Here is a 16,560-nt window from a genome sequence, read left to right as displayed (position 1 = left end):
ACACAGTGAATATAATAAGTGGTAGTTTAAAATGTTGAATTTTGACCGGGTGCAGTGATTCACGCCTATACTCCCAGCACTTTGGGAGGCCGATGTTGGTGGATCACTTGAGGTTGGGAGTTCGAGACCAGCCTGGTCAACATGGTGAAACCCCTTCTCTGTTAAAAATACAAAAATTAGCCAGGCATGCTGGCACAAATCTGTAATCCCAGCTACTCAGGCGGCTGAGGCAGGAGAATGACTTGAACGCTGGAGGCGGAGGTTGCAGTGAGCCGAGATCGCACCACTGCGCTCCAGCCTGGACAACAGAGCGAGACTCCATCTCAAAAATAAAATAAAATGTTGAATTTTTACAAGTCATTTTTCCTATTTTAATTTTTTAATGCAACCACAGCCTCTAACAAAACAGCCTCCTTAAACTAATTCACTGATAATGAATTCTTAAGTAAAAGGGGAATTCCACAGAAATATTAAATGTAAAATATTTCTATTTAATATTTAATATAAATATTAATTATATTAAATATAAAATTATATTAAATATAAAAGAGCCTGAAAAACAGATGTGTTCTGTAAAATTGAATTACTTTCTATCCAGTTCCACTGGCTCGCAGTGTTTTATCTTTATATTAAAATATATATAAATGATTGATTGATGAATTTTTTTCTTTTAGACACTGCTGCTGAATCCATGGAGAGAAAAAGGGTAAATTTCCAGAACTATGGTCCCTGTGCTCCAGTTCGCCAGGTGGGCGGGGCGGAGACCGAGACCGAGGAACACTGCTGGGGCGATGCGGCGCTACCCGCACGTGGTGGCGCTGTGTCTGGCCTGCAGCTTCTGCTCGCTCCTTTATGCCTTCAGCCAGCTCGCCATGTCCCTGGAGGAAGCAGCAGGCGGTGGTGTCGGGAAGCCGCAGGCCTCAGTGGCTTCCTGGCTGGCAGGAGGCGGATGTGGTGCCGTGAGAGGCGCGGGCAGCGCTGGTCCCGCTGCGCATCCTGGTGGGTGGGACAGGTGTAGTCTGAAAATACAGCCTGTTGAGAAAATGCATCTGGCTGTAGTTGCCTGTGGTGAAAGACTGGAAGAAACTATGACTATGTTGAAGTCAGCTGTCATTTTCAGGATCAAAGCTCTTCAATTCCAGGTTTTTGCTGAAGATCAGCTACATCATAGCTTTAAAGGAAGGCTAGACAGGGGTCATTTCTCCAAATATTTAATTATACAATATACCCCATGACCTTTCCAAGTGAGAATGCAGCAGTGGAAAATCTCTTTAAACCGTGTAGCTCGCAGAGATTGTTCTTGCTGTTATTCCTGAAAGAAGTTGACTCCCACACTGATAGCCTTTTTTATGACAAGTTGATCATATTTGTTCTTTACTAAAGAAATTTAATTCCACATAAATTGCTGCTGTGGCCTCAGAACACAGGGAACCTCAAATAAGATGGTATAGTTGCTTCGCTAGGCAACCATACTGTGGAAAAACTGGAGTAAACCCTGGAGTTACGTTGAGGAATATGACTCGAATGAGAAGGAAGTATTTCAAGAATGATATGACAACGGTGTGACTACAATGAGGAGATATACTTATGACATGGCTTAAAAAATACGAACTAAACATCACATGGGCGATATCATGTTTGGATATCATGTTTTTTCGTCATCCAGAAAGCATTTTTGTCTTTCTGTATCAATGGAATTATTGTCCAGATCATTGTCTATATGGAAGCAGTTGCCAAGAAGCAGAAGAAGGAATCTTTATTTTTCACGGGAACAGAGGTGTTTACCATGATGATAAGCAACCACCATTTAGAGCTGTTTATGAAGCACTGAGAAATTGTTCTTTTAAGATTTCATTCCCTAATAAAACCTTTAGAACTGGAACTACAAAAAACAGTGCATACATACCGTGGAAAAATTTACAAAATATTTATCAAACAACTAGCAAAAAGCATAAGAGATCGTTATGCCAGATCACCAAAGGAAAGGTGATTCTTGGTGCCTGGTACATCAAATGGATGAAAACAACAAAGCATTGGAGGATAAGTGTGAAGGAATCGTCTTGGGTGAAGTATTAAGGAAGGAATTACTCATCTCCAGAATATTTTTTTTTTCCTAAAGAGGTTAAATGAACAGTATTTTCAGGCAATGAAGAGTAAGTTAAAATCTTGGGCTCCAACAAAGAAACATTTTTGGCCTCTGATGTTTTGTAATGTTACTATCATTCTAGTATTGATGAAAATATTATTGAATGGTTTTAGCCTACAAACTTCTGTTGACTCATACTCTCAAGTGAGAGTGCTGGGGCTGTGAAGATGAAGATAATGTACCTGAAGCACAGTGCAAACACTCAGACTGTTAGTAGAGTGATAATTTTATGTCAGCACTAACCTCACTTTAAATGTGTGAGAAAAAAGTTTGTTTACAGGAGCAGAAACAGTTCTGTTTCTAAAGAAATGTAACTGATGTAACCATGGATGATCTATGTCTGCCTTTATACATTTCATCTCTGTTTTAAAATATTTTTATGACAATCATGTTTAAAATTGTTTTTAGATTATAAGTAAGCTGCATGTTAAAAATTGAGCTGTATAAGAAAGAGGAAATACAGTGAAAACTTTGGGGTTTTAATCTGTGCACGTGTGAGAGAGTGACAAATGAAGTGTTTTCATTGTGTATGCATTAAACTGTCTTGCCAAAACTCGGATCTAAGATTGTTAAGCAGATATTTGTGACTTTTTAAAATCATTTTAAATGAAAAATTTCAGCTTTACTGGGCATTCTGGAAGCAAAATATATTATGCTGATGATAAAGTGAGAACCTTAACAGTACACTCATTTGATGGTGGAAAATGTGATGGACCAAAATGCAGAAGCTATATATGTCCCGTGAGTAGTAATTTTAGTTACGATGGAGTAGAAAAATGTGGTGCATTTAAACTTTTCTTCTACCTCATAATGGCTTTGCAAGATACTTTTAAAGAAGCAAACTTCTAGAGCCTTACTTTAAGAAAGTTAAACAACTTTGGTGAATGATTTGGATTAAGATTGTTACATCCAGCTATAGAAAATGTGGTTTTAATTGGGTTGATATGAGTGAGTATCTTCCTTTTTTGAATATCACTTAAAACAGTTAATTTTTTAAGTCTTGAAGATGAGAAGAATATTACTTATCTAATATAACTATGTTAATAGTTATCTAATTTATAGTTATCTAATATAACTGTAAATTCTGAATACTTAGTATGGACTGTGCTGGGGCAGATATCTTCAACTGCTATATGATTATCTTCTTTTTCTTCCTGATATTTTAATGCTCAAGTAGAAAATGGAAAATCATGAAGGGAAAATATCACCTGCGAAAATCGTGGCAGTTAGCTTTGTGAAGACACCGTGGCCTCTGTGGAGACATAGGGTATGCAGAAAGAGATGGTGAGTACAGTTGTTCTGTCTTCTGCAGTTCAGTCAGGGACACATCGAGAGAGGAAAGTTTAAGCAAGGTACATTAGAAGTTGATAAGCAGCCCAGCATTCTTAGAACAGATGGGTTTAGAGAATACAAATTGTAGTTCCTTGGCAGAATGCCATAGTGGATATGAGAAACTGTGAACTGTGTTGAAATTGAGCTTACTGAGCAGAAAACGAGAATACTAAAAATTTGAAGTTCAGAGGATATGCATTAGATTATTTCTAATGGTCCCCAAATATGATCATTGCCTGCCTGGCTATATAAGACTCCTGTTGGGAGCTTGAGAATAGATTCCTGAGCTTAGCCCTTTGGAGACTCTGGTATGCTGTGTCTTAGATGGAGTCTGCAAAAAAAATTTAAAGAAGATACTTAAAAATTATACAAAACTAGAATAGTGCTTTGGTACTATCGGATTACTTTGGAGGCTATTCCCACTTAGATTCTTCATATAGAAGACGTGGACAGAGAGACATGCAGTTCAATCAGTCAGTGCCAACTGTTGGGGGAAACGTCCGTAGTCTGCAGATTCCCACAGAGAGGATAGCACTTCCACTCCTTTCCCATGAGGGAAAATAAAGGAGAAAAGCTTTCAGCCTCTCACCATAAACTCATTCAATCCCCTTGGGAAGAGAAATGACTTACCTGAGGAATGTGCTTGGAAGTAGTTGTGCTGGTGAAACTCAGCCTCTGTGGGTTTCTCTCTCTTTCAGAGTCAGCTCTCTTCAGGATGCACATTTATTTCTCCCTTTGGAGGAGGCCTCAGTCCACCTCAGCCAAGGACTGAAGGGCACATCTGGCTAATTCAGGACTGGGGTATTGGGAAGTCCCCTTGGCCCCAGATCTATGACATGTTCTCGAGTCCTGAGACCTGCTGACTCCGGTGCCTCATTTCCCAGTTAGGTCACATCTTGGGGTTATTTGTGTTCCCCAGCTCTAACAGGAAGGTTCCCAAGCACTTATTTCTTCTTAACCAGTTTCTGAAGGTAGAATGTTGGTTGAAGAGTGCTCTTTTCTTCCTGCTACCATTAATTGGGTGTTTGTTTTGTGTCAGGCACTGTTCAGTATTTTACATTTCTTAGCTGGTTTGATCTTTACAGCAACTTTATATGACAGACATTCTTCCCCCATTTTTCAGGCTAGAAATCTGAGGCCCAGGGTCCCACAATGGCCGTGTGGTGACACTAGGCTTTGAGCACAGATGGTTGACTTCAAAAGTCTATGTTCCTAACCATTATGCCACTCTGTGTTGTGACAGCACCAAACATTTTTCATTCATATATATTTTTTAACTGATCATGTTTTTGTGTGATTTCTTTCAGAAAGGCTTTTACATCAAATAATGATAATGATAATAATAATGAACACATGTTGAGCACTTACCATGTCTCAAGCACTGCTCTAGAGCTTTCCATGAAAGAACCCCTCTAATTTTCAGAACAATCCTGTGATTGTTTTCACCAGTAAAGAAACTAAGCACAGCAGATCCACAGTCATGCTGTAGGATGCTGTGTGGAATGGCTCCCGGGACACTGGGAAAGCTCTTCTGCACCCCAGTATCCTCTTTACTGGTTCATTAATGTCTGATATTCCTGCATGAGAAAACACAGCATAGAGAGAAAGCTTAATATGTCTATACACACACTGAGAGAGAAGGCATTGACATAACATCTCATTATAGGTATTAGAAATGCAGTCTCAAGAGCAGGTTCTCGTGGGGTGACAGGCAGGGTATTCTAGGGGAAGGAATACCCCAAGAAAGGTAGCATTACAAAGGAAGAGGAGAAAGAAAGATGTAAATGAGGAGACACTGATTTTCTTTCATTGCAAATTTTCCTAAGGCTGGCCCCTTTTCTATTACATTCTTACCCATTAACTCATACTTTCCCTAGAGCTCCTGTAAGCAAGAACTATTGAGAAACTAGCCCATCTGAAAGTATATTTCCTGCTGTCTATCTGCTTCCAGAACTGGCTGAAGTTTACTTTTTGCTACTTCAGAGAGCTAGCTTCTTCTTGCCTTCTTCCAATGGGGTCTATTTAATCTCCTGTCATGTGGGAAATTATGTTCAAAATCTCCATGATCCTCTGTCCACAGTAAGTTATGAACGAAGTGACAAGTATGTGCCACAAGGTCTTGAGATTATATCCGCAATGTGTTGCTGCTGGCTGTTGACCAAGATAGGCTGGAAGAAAAGCATTATTTTCAGGTGTGAAAAACCATCCGCTTTATCAAATAATTCTTCTTGCATTTTTCCCAAGACATTGTAGCCTATTTAAACTTGGGAGGTGAAGTTTGTAGCATTTTTTATGACTGAAAACGTAGTTCACACAATCATGATGCTCTATTAGGTGTTACCATTAAATAATATTAAAATACACACAATGTGGCTGGTCTTTTGTAAGCTACATGGCATGTTTACTTCTTTGTCTGGTTTCTTAATTGCATTTCTTCATCTTTCCGAATACCAGTGTCACTGTCACCCACCATATTTTCTGTTTTGAGTACATAGTTTACATTTTACTTTGCCCAATGACAGACTATGAAACACTCTTATCTGAGTGTTTCATAGTATGCTGTAGTTTGAATTCTTGGCTGTTGGTTTCCCAGAGTCCCAGCTCCTGCCACTGCATTCTGCCTTTGTAAATGGAGAATGATGGCTCTAGAAAAAATTCACCTAAGAATCTCATGATAGTGGAGAAGGAGGACCGTGGAAATGCTAAAGCCTCCCACTCGGCCTCTGTAAATCACGCAGAGGATCAGGAAAATGATTGAAAGTAACGTATCCCAAACAAAGAAGCCAGCTGTACAATTAAAGACCTGTGTCTGGCTGTTGAAAAAAAGAAAAAAAAAAAAACAATGGAAAGAATAACCTTGCTATTCATCTTGTTCAAAAAACTGGAGCAGATTGAGTCATCTAGAACCAGTTTCAGACGAAATGTTAAATACTGATGGGGCATATTCAAGGTCTTTAGGATTTTTTATGAGAGGAGGGGGTAACATAAAAAAGCAATAATAAAAGATAAATTTGAGTGCAGGAAAAATACACATAATCCATGAAACAAACACCTGTTTTTGCATGTTTATCATCTTTGTCCCTATGTAGAACTATGTTTTCTTTCATAGTTGCAGTCATAGAATATATTCTATTCTCTAAGCTTTTATCCTTTAACATTATAGGAGAACATTGTTCCATGTTACCACATAGCTAAGTGTTTCAAAACTTGTTTAATAAATTCTGTGTTGTTGTTTTCACAGGGAGAAACATGCACATATATATTACTTGTTTTTTTTTCTGTTGAAATATACTCTTGGAATAATTTTTTTCAGTGAGGTTTTTGTTCCAAAAAGTACAAACATTTTGGTGATATTTAGCAAGTTGTATTGCTTTCCAAAGAAGTGATAGAAATTATACTTGCCACCCCAACAGTGAAAGAGAAGTCATTTAATTTCAGTGTAACAGGGGATGCTACTGTTGCTATTATATTTTCTATTACAGTGAAAACCTTTAAAGATTTAAACCAAGCTGGATTGTCCTTCAGGAGCTGCTGCTAAATCAACACCTTGATATCTTTGTTCTTGGAGAAAAATGAGCTAAGGAGGAAGACCATCTAAAAAAACCCATTAGACAGTTTGTGCTCACTGGAGTAGTCTCTACTGGGCAAAAGGCTTTTAGAATGGCTTGTGGATCTTCTGGCAAGTGGCAAACCATGCAAATGCTACATCAGGCCCAGAAGACAGGTGCAGCCCTGTCGGGGTCAAAGAGGAACACCAGTGGCAGAAGAGCTAAGAGTGAATGAAAACTGAATTATCTTTACTTCTAGGACTTGTCTATTGAGAAACAGCAGCTACCCACTCCAGCCTGGGCAACAGAAAGCCTGTCCTGGAAAAATTTCAGATCAAAAACAGAACCCCAATAGCATCCAAGTTTGCTGATAAGCACGCTCTGCAAATGCATTAAAAAGATCAGCAGCAGCTTCAACGTTGCTTTTCTTAAACAGTAACCCTCTAAAACAATGCACACAGCTTATTGATAATGAACACGAAAATTACCAAGAGATTGGTGGAGTAAATCTCTTAAATCTCTTTTCATTTTTTTCTTCTTCTCCAAATTTTGATGTGACATGGCTAATTTGAATGTGTCTCTTTCTAGATTCTACAGATAGCCTTAGGGCCCCACAAGGCATTTTCGGGGGTTGAAATAATAGCAGTTTCTTTTTTTTTTTTTTTTTTTTTTTGCAGGAAGATTTATTGCAAAGAGCAAAAGAACAAAGCTTCCACAGTGTGGAAGGGAACCTGAGCGGGTTGCCCAATAACAGCAGTTTCTACCTTACGGGAACCTCTAAAAATTATTGTTATAATCATGACTTATTTTATTGAATCCATGAGGCTTATGAGGTCTTAAGAAACTCAGGTTGGGCCGGGCATGGTGGCTCATGCCTGTAATCCCAGCACTTTGGGAGGCTGAGCTGGGCGGATCACTTGAGGTCAGGAATTCAAGATCAGCCTGGTCAACATGATGAAACCCTGTCTCTACAAAAAATACAAAAATTATCCGGGCGTGGTGGTGGGCCCCTGTAATCCTATCTACTCAGGAGGCTGAGGCAGGAGAATCGCTTGAACCTGGGAGGTGGAAGTTGCAGTGAGCCGAGATTGCACCGGTGTAAGTGATGGCCTGGGCAACAGACAGAGAGAAAAAAAAAAAGAAACTCAGGTTGTACCCACTAGTTGCAGAGTGATTTTATTTTTATTTATTTATTTTGAGATGGAGTCTTGCTCTGTCACCCAGGCTGGAGTGGAGTGGCAGGATCTTGGCTCACTGCAACCTCCGCCTCCTGGGTTCAAGCGATTCTCCTGCCTCAGCCTCCTGAGTACCTGGGATTACAGGCACCCACCACCATGCCTGGCTAATTTTTTGTGTTTTTAGTAGAGATGGGGTTTCATCAGGTTGGCCAGGCTGGTCTCAAATTCTTGACCTCAGGTGATCCACTTGCCTCGGCCTTCTAAAGTGCTGGGATTACAGGCTTGAGCCACCGTGCCCAGCAGTGATTTTATATTTAAAAGTGTGTTTTATAATTGCCTCATTTTCTGGTCACAGGGTCCCCACGAAGGAAGTAGTTTATTGCCATTTTTCAATAGGAAAGCAGAAATACAGGAGGACAAATGACTTACCTTTGGTCATTCAGTCTGTAAGTGGGAATTGAGAGCGGGATCTCAGGTCCTCCAAACTTCAGCCCTGTGTTCTCCATTTCACCTAGCTTTCCAGTTTCTTTAAGCCAAGTAACGGAAGTGACGTGAAAGCTGCATTCTCAGCCTATTGGAAAGTGGTTCACCAGAGGTGTTTCTTCACCACTCTCATTCTTTAATGTCACCTGACACCAAAGACCTCATGATGGGAAATACTGAATGTGGATTTGGCCAATCTGCTGACACCATTGTGTCATGCATCCCCAAATTACCCAAGCTCATCCCTCTGATCAGAAGCATTTGTGAGGTGGAAGGTGGGGCCTTAATGGATATCCCTAATGTCCCCCATGCACTGAGGTATGGTTGGCCAATGATCCTCATTGACATTTGGGGATTGTGTGTAGGATTATGAGCATCCATTGTGAGTGCTGAGACCTGAGACAATGCACCAAGTCAGGCTGAAGTGTGTTGCATCAGCACCTTGACAACACAGTCTATTCTCACGTGTTCAACGCCTGAGCCACCACTGCCATCAAGCTGACTCCAAGTGGCTGCATTTTCAGCAAGAGGGAAATAGCAGTCACCTATCTGCTTCTTGACTGTGTTCTGCTGGGCTTCCTGATAAAAGATGTTTATTCAGAGAGAAAGAGACAGGAGAGTGAGGTGGTACACAACCTGCTATCCCCAGACTTTGCACAGGTTTCAGAGTTAGGATCTTCTCTGAAGGCTCTGAAACCTGGGACAGTCCTTACCATGACTGAAACCTGGAGAGGAGATGTGGACAGAGGATCATTTTTGTGTTGAGTCGCTAGGTGACCCTCTTCTCTTCTTTATAACAATGTGTGTTGTGTCTGGGCCCTTGTTAAGCCATCTTTGTGTTATCTCTGGCTGTGACTAGCACAACATGTGTTCTCCTCCCACTTTCAGCCTGGAAGATCCAACTTCTGAGCCCTGAGTGACAAATCAGCTTTGTAACGGGAAGCTGACACCAGGCTGTCTTCAAGGGCTATGACTGGGCAGTTGCAGAGAGCCATGGTCTCAGAAGCGTTGAGCACATGGTTTACAATGCTCTGCTGTTGCATCTTGAAATGCTTAATTTTTGAACAAGGAGCCCTGTATTTTCATTTTTCACTGGGCCCTACAAACTATGTAGCTCATCCTGCCAACATCATTGGCATCCCTGAGTATGAGAGTTCAGAAGAAACTCAGAGGCTATTGTCTGAGTCAATCCTTGCAGCTTACAAAAAGAAATGTGGGAGCAGGCACTGCGTGACTAGTGTGAGGTTACTCAGGAAATTAGAGGCAGAGCTGCAGTCAGGGTCCCCTCTCTTTACTGCTAGCTGTGTGCTCTTTCTACTGCACCCTCAGCATAAAACATCTCCCAATCCAGGAACAAGGTCTACCTCATAGGTGGGCACAGCAGCGTGATCACTCTCTCAGTCATCTGTACTCCTCCTTTGCTTTGACCGAAGAGACAGGAAGGGACATTTTGCCCCACATAAAACACCTCTCAAAGGCTTGGCAACAACAATAGATAATAGAGAGCATTGGCCTAAGACCAATGTTTTGACCATGATGTGAAAGCAATATTTTGTTTCAGCAAAGAAAAGCTGTGTCCCAAGCGGATTGTTATTACTAATAATCAGAGTAGTGGTACTTGCGAATGACTTGGTTGCATACTCACACTTGGACAACTATGCACACTGAGTATAACTGACCTTATGGGAACATCGTTCTCACTAAGATTATGATGTGCTTTCTTGTGTGGGAACTGTACATAATATTGTGTGTACCCTTGGGAGGATGTCCTGCCTGTGATGTTGTCTGTCAGGGAAGAAGAGTGGTTGAGAACTGAGGACATATTAAACATTTACTCCCAGATTTTTCAAGATTTCTGTTAAGCCAGATCAGAAGAAAGCCATCTATTTGGATTGCATCACTCTAACCCCTTAAATTGAATTGTCTACACAGAATTATAATTTCACAGTATGTCCAGATTACTTACTGAGAGCCAATTTGAGACACCAACAGGACTAGTAAAACATCTTTGCACTGTGGGTTGCATTGCTATCAAAGACCTTGTACATTATGCCATTCAAGAACCTTTATATTAAGATTCTTATGGCAAATCCTTCCCAAAGTTTAACCCTATGATACAGGGTGTTTTTCTCCAGGTAACATAGTGGAAAATTGGGAACTGTTTAAACCAATGCATTGATTTCATTGATTGTTTTGGTTGCCAAGAAGTATGGATGCTCAGAATAGGTTTTCTTGTTTTCAACTGCTAATTTCTTTATTTAAATTGTAATAAATGTTTCCCTTTGCTTCTTTGCTTTTTCTAAGAAATTTAATGCATTTAATAATAAATTATAAATTATCAATAGATCAATTAGCATAGAATAGTTTGGAATAATGCTTAAAGATCTCCCATTGAAAGACCCCAGTACCTTAGGGTTCACAGCTGAGGGTTAACTGAACTTTAACAAATTCTGATTTTATTTAAAATAATCAAAGCCTAGAAAAAAAATTCCTGCACATCATATGGGGCACATAATAACAACAACAACAAAAAGAAACAAAGAGGGGTGGCTGTCTTCCATTAATTTTATGGTGTAATATCAAAGCTTACTGGTTAATATATTTCATCTAATGTAGGATGTCAATGTTTAGAAATCAGACATTATTTCATGTACCATTATAGATATACTGCCAATTAAACTGTGACTTCCTTAACAAAAGCAAAAAAAGGAATCGTAAAGATATTAAAACATGTAAAGAAGAATATAGCACTATACTCAATTAACATGTTAATATTTTATTGTATTGGTTTTCAGTAATTATTTTCAATAAAATAAAGCATTATTAGCTAATGTTCCACCCCTACCACCCCAATCTCATTCTCCTTCTAGGTCCCCAGGGCCAATTGCTAAAATGAATTTGTTGTATATTTTAAAGTCAATTTTCTATATTTTGCACATAAATATGTGCATTCATAAAAAGTATTTTTGTGCTGAGAAGGTAGAATAAGCCCTTCAAAGTTGTTGATGTTCGGATTCCAGTTGGCAAAAGTCTTACACATATGGCATTAAATATTTTCAGTATAAATATGCACATTCCACAAGTTCAGCAGTTCTGTAATATACATTCAGAGTCTGCCCTGAGGGGTGCTTACAATCTTAGCATAAACTCTCACTCACCCCTTTTAGAGAATAAAACTTACACCTATGTAATGATCAGTCAAGTTACAAGGGTGTACTCTAAGAACATGCATTCATGTATTCAACAAATCTTTATTGAGCACCTGCACATTTCATGCCAGGGAGGCGACCTGTGTTCTCCCCACACAAAAGGAGAAAGAGTGGTGGCATCGGCAGGAAACTGCAGTGGAAAGGAAGAGCTGACTTTGGCAAGAAAAAGAACAATATTACTTTGAATTATCAACTCTGATGTGACATCCTGATGAAAAGTGCCATATCCAAACCACATTGCAGATTCTCAAAGGACAGTACCAAAGTTGAGTAAAAACTATGATGATGATGCTAATTTAAAAAATATCTATTGAAGGTCCCAGAAGTTTTACTTTAACATGTTGATTTTTGTCCCATGGAAAGGCATATTATTTGGTGGAAAATATAACCCCAAATGTTATTATGCATTGCTCTGTAAGATATTAACAAGTTTTATGTATAACCCAAATATCTTAACATTTTAAAATTAAATGGTCTATAAATACCTAGCTCCTCAAATATTGTTTGAACTGGTCTTAATATCTAATTGTTTCCCCACCTAACTAATGAGTTGAACAAAATCCTTGCCATATATTCAAATTATATTTGCATCAGTGTCCTAATTATATCTTTTGAAATTATACTTTAGCAATAAGAATAAAAGTCATAATCAAAATGTTAGCACTTAGCATGGGAATGATTCTTTCGGGCAGGGTTTAGTCAAGAAAAACTGGTTGCTGTAGATAATCCAAATTAAAAAGGTTTAATGCAGATGTCAAGAAGCCTATACAACCATTGGAAGACTGGGGGAAGCTGAGGTCAACGAAGCCATGGTGGACAACCTCAGCCTCAGCTCCCAGCTGAACAGTTTCCTGTTCATTGTCCATTGTCCTTGAACTTCTAGATATTTCTCTTCAACCATCACAGTCTGCAGTGATGAAGGGAGTGGCTTTCTGGTGGAGCCTCTTAGAATCTCATGGCTGTCCACATTTCTGCCTCTAACCCCCTCTAGCCTGTCATTCGTTTCAGCCTTCCAAATCTTCAGCAAGGGAAGGGACTTCTTGGTAAACCAACCTGTAAGCATATGGGAAGGGCATTCTGCAAATATAGCTCCCAACTTTTCTGAAAGACAGAGGAACCCTTAGAAGGGAGAGTTGGTGATGCCAAATTGGCGATAAATAACCCAGGACTGCAGCTCAGCTCGGCACCTAACTCCATAGGGCACTCACTTACTTCAGGAAGGATGCATTTACTCAGTAAGACAGATTAAAGGATCACTGGGTTCATATGGACTCAGACAAAAGTGGGCTAAGTGATCTTAAAACAGATTTGACCAAGCTGAGAAATACCAAAGACTTATGAATTTTCAATCAGAAAACACAGCATGGAATAGCAGGAAGAGTACCAGACTGGAAGCCAGAGAACCTGGAATCCAGCTCAGCCTATCCTGAACTTGCTAGCTGGGGAAGCCCTGAGGGCGGTCACTTCACCTCTCTGTAATTCAAGTTTTCTCTTCTATGAAACAAGGAAAATAGTATCTGTCATGCCTCAGATAATCACCACAAGGTTAACGTATGTGGAAATATTTTAAAGTGTACAAACACCATATCAACATTAAAGTCCCCATATGAACATGAAGACCTAAGGTTTTCTTGGTTTAGTCTGAAGAAGCTTCCAACACAAGGCTGGATTAGGAAAGATGAAAATGAAATAAAAGTTGGACCGGGGCTGGGTGCAGTGGCTCACGCCTGTAATCCCAGCACTTTGGGAGGCCAAGGCGGGCGGATCATGAGGTCAAGAGATTGAGACAAGCCTGGCCAACATGGTGAAACCCCGTCTCTACTAAAAATACAAAAATTAGCTGGGCATGGTGGCAGTTGCCTGTAATCCCAGCTACTCCAGAGACTGAGGTAGGAGAATCACTTGAACCTGAGAGGCAGAGGTTGCAGTGAGCCAAGATCACACCACTGCACTCCAGCCTCGGCAACAAGAGAAAAACTCCATCTCAAAAAAAAAGTTGGACTGGGAGCCTTACAGAGTTCACACATGTTTGTAACATTCTTCAGATGTCGTGTGCACAAATTGGAGTTATTAGTCCAATATTTATAAAGAAAAATCATATTTCGAATGTAGCCAAATAACTTCCTAATTAAAATGATATGATCCTTAGAAGGTTTTTGGGGAGGAGGTAATGGAGAGAGGATCAGAATTAGGCGGATCAAAGTAGAATGCACATACTTGAAAATAAATATAATATTTGGCCAAAGAAAAATAAAAGCTCTACCTAATCAGTCTGCAGAAATGCCTAGAAAATAAACCATCTTCTAAATATATCAGCGATTTTAAAGAGGATAAAGTATGAGGAAGGGGGGAGTTGTCTATGAGAAAAAGTATATAATTTTACAACATTTTATGTTTATTAAAAGGGAGCATGGGTTAAAACCACCATGAGAATTAGGTCATCAAACCATCAACAATAGACTAATATTCCCTCAAAATTCCTATGTTGAAATTCTAATTCCCAATATGATGGCATTAGGAGATGGAGCCTTTCATAAGTGATTAGTGATTCATGAATTAGTGAATGAGATTAGTGCTCTTATCAAAGACATGCAACAGATCCACTGCAAGAGAAATCAATTGCAGGAGAAGACACAGCGGGAAGACAGCCATTGTCTGTGAACCAGGAAATGGCCTCACCAGATACTGATTCTGATAGTGACTTAATCTCAGCTTTCCAAGCCTCTAGTACTGAAGAAATAAATTTATGTTGTTTATAACCTACCCAGTTTATGGTATTTTTGTAACAAAAATATCTGTAACAGCCTAAATGGACTAAGATACCATCTGTAAGTAGAACAGTCATCCTAAAGTAGTTGCAACACAACAAAAACAAGGGGAAGACTTAATTGAAAAATTAAATTAATTAAACTAATTAAATTAATTAAAAACCAGGTGAATTTAGTAATGGGAAATGATTAGTAATGATTAGTAATGGGAAATGATTCTGCGAGGGACTTTTAGCATTCTCACCCTCCAGAAGCATGCCAGAAAAATCTAGCACATTATTCCCTGGGTAGGACAGATTTGGGAGAATCCATGCTACCTTATCAGCTCTCTGTCCCTCCCTGGGAGACTGATGCTTCTCAATGCACAACTCAATTCAAAGCAGCAATGTACTCTGAAATTTCACCTCTTTCTTTCTTTCTTTTCTTACTTTCTTTCTTTTCTTTCTTTCTTTCTTCCTTTCTTTTTCTTTTCTTTCTTTCTTTCTTTCTTTCTTTCTTTCTTTCTCTTTCTCTCTTTCTTTATTTCTCTTTCCTTCCTTCCTCCCTCCCTCCATTTCTTTTCTCTTTCTCTTTTTTCTTTCTTGTTTTCCTTCCTTCCTTCCTTCCTTCTTTCCTTCCTTCCTTCCTTCCTTCTCTTTTTCTTCTTCCTGAGACAGATTCTCACTCTGTTGTCCAGGCTGGAGTTCAGTGGCATGATTATAGCTCACTGCAGCCTTGAACTCCTGGCCTGAAACTATCCTCCCACCACTGCCTCCTGAGTAGCTGGGTCTACAGGCATCCACCACCATGCCTGGTTAATTTTTTAAAGTTTTTGTAGAGATAGGGTCTCACTTTCTTGCCCAGGTTGGTCTTGAACTCTTGGCCTCAAGTGATCTTCCCACCTCAGCCTCCCAAAGTGTTGGGATTGTAGGTATGAGCCACCATGCTCAACCCAGAAAGTATTTTTATGTAAAAATAAATTATGCAATGGCATTTTATGAACTTCAAAGAAAAATACTTTCTTTGTGTTGTTCTCATATCTGAGAATAAAAATGATTAATTTTCTAAATAACACATATTGTTATTTTACAACTTTTCTCAAAATGGAAGGGTTTAAATTGTGATTAAAAGTAGTAGGTAGAGTGTACACCTATGTTCATAGCAGCATTACTTACAATAGTCAAGATTAGAAACTACCCAAGTGTTCATCTACAGATGAATGGAAACAAAATTTGTATATACATATATATGAATATTATTCAGCCTTAAATGGGAATGAAACTCTGACACAATACTACAACGTGGATGCATCTTGCAGACATGCTAAGTGAAATAAGCAAGCCACAAAAAGACAAATACTATGAATCCACTTATGTGAAGTGTCTAAAGTAATAAAATGCATAGAAATGGAAAGTAGAATTATGGTTGCCAGGAGCTGAGGAGAGGGGAAAATGAGGAGTTATTTAATGGGGATAGAGTTTCAGTTGTGACAGATGGAAAAGTTCTGGACATTGATTACACAACAATGTAATTCACTTAACACTATTGAACTGCACACTTAAAAATGGTTAAGATGCTAAATTTTATGTTATGTGTATTTTACCACTATTTTCAAAACTAGTTGAAAAATAGTAGGCCAAAATTTGTTTCTAACTGTGGTTTCCCACCGCCATTTAGGGGGAGTTTTGTTGTGAAATTTTAGGCGATTTACTTTGTCAAATTTTACTGAGTCATGGGTTTGTTTTCCCATGGAAAAATTACTAAAATAAGGGCACATGGAAATACATAACACTTAAGTCACTTCCAAGGGAGGTATTGCAAAGGTGTGTCCGTAAGGCTTTTGACTTTGATTGGATAAAAGCTAGGCTGCCTTTTCTTCCTTCTCACTCCAGCCCATCTCCCAGGGCCAGCCTGTTT

At 39.3% G+C, this 16,560-nt stretch overlaps 1 pseudogene; it reads left to right on the top strand.

The window, feature by feature from the left end:
• Nucleotides 1–791: 791 nt before the first annotated feature.
• LOC129019028 (glucoside xylosyltransferase 1-like) lies at nt 792–1,990 on the top strand (annotated as a pseudogene).
• The last annotated feature ends 14,570 nt before the right edge of the window (nt 1,991–16,560 follow it).

The sequence above is a fragment of the Pongo pygmaeus genome, chromosome 17 (genome assembly GCF_028885625.2).
Source record: "Pongo pygmaeus isolate AG05252 chromosome 17, NHGRI_mPonPyg2-v2.0_pri, whole genome shotgun sequence".
NCBI classification, from domain to species: Eukaryota; Metazoa; Chordata; class Mammalia; order Primates; family Hominidae; genus Pongo; species Pongo pygmaeus.
Note: the sequence above shows the minus strand (reverse complement) of the source record. Positions and strands in the feature narration are given on the sequence as shown.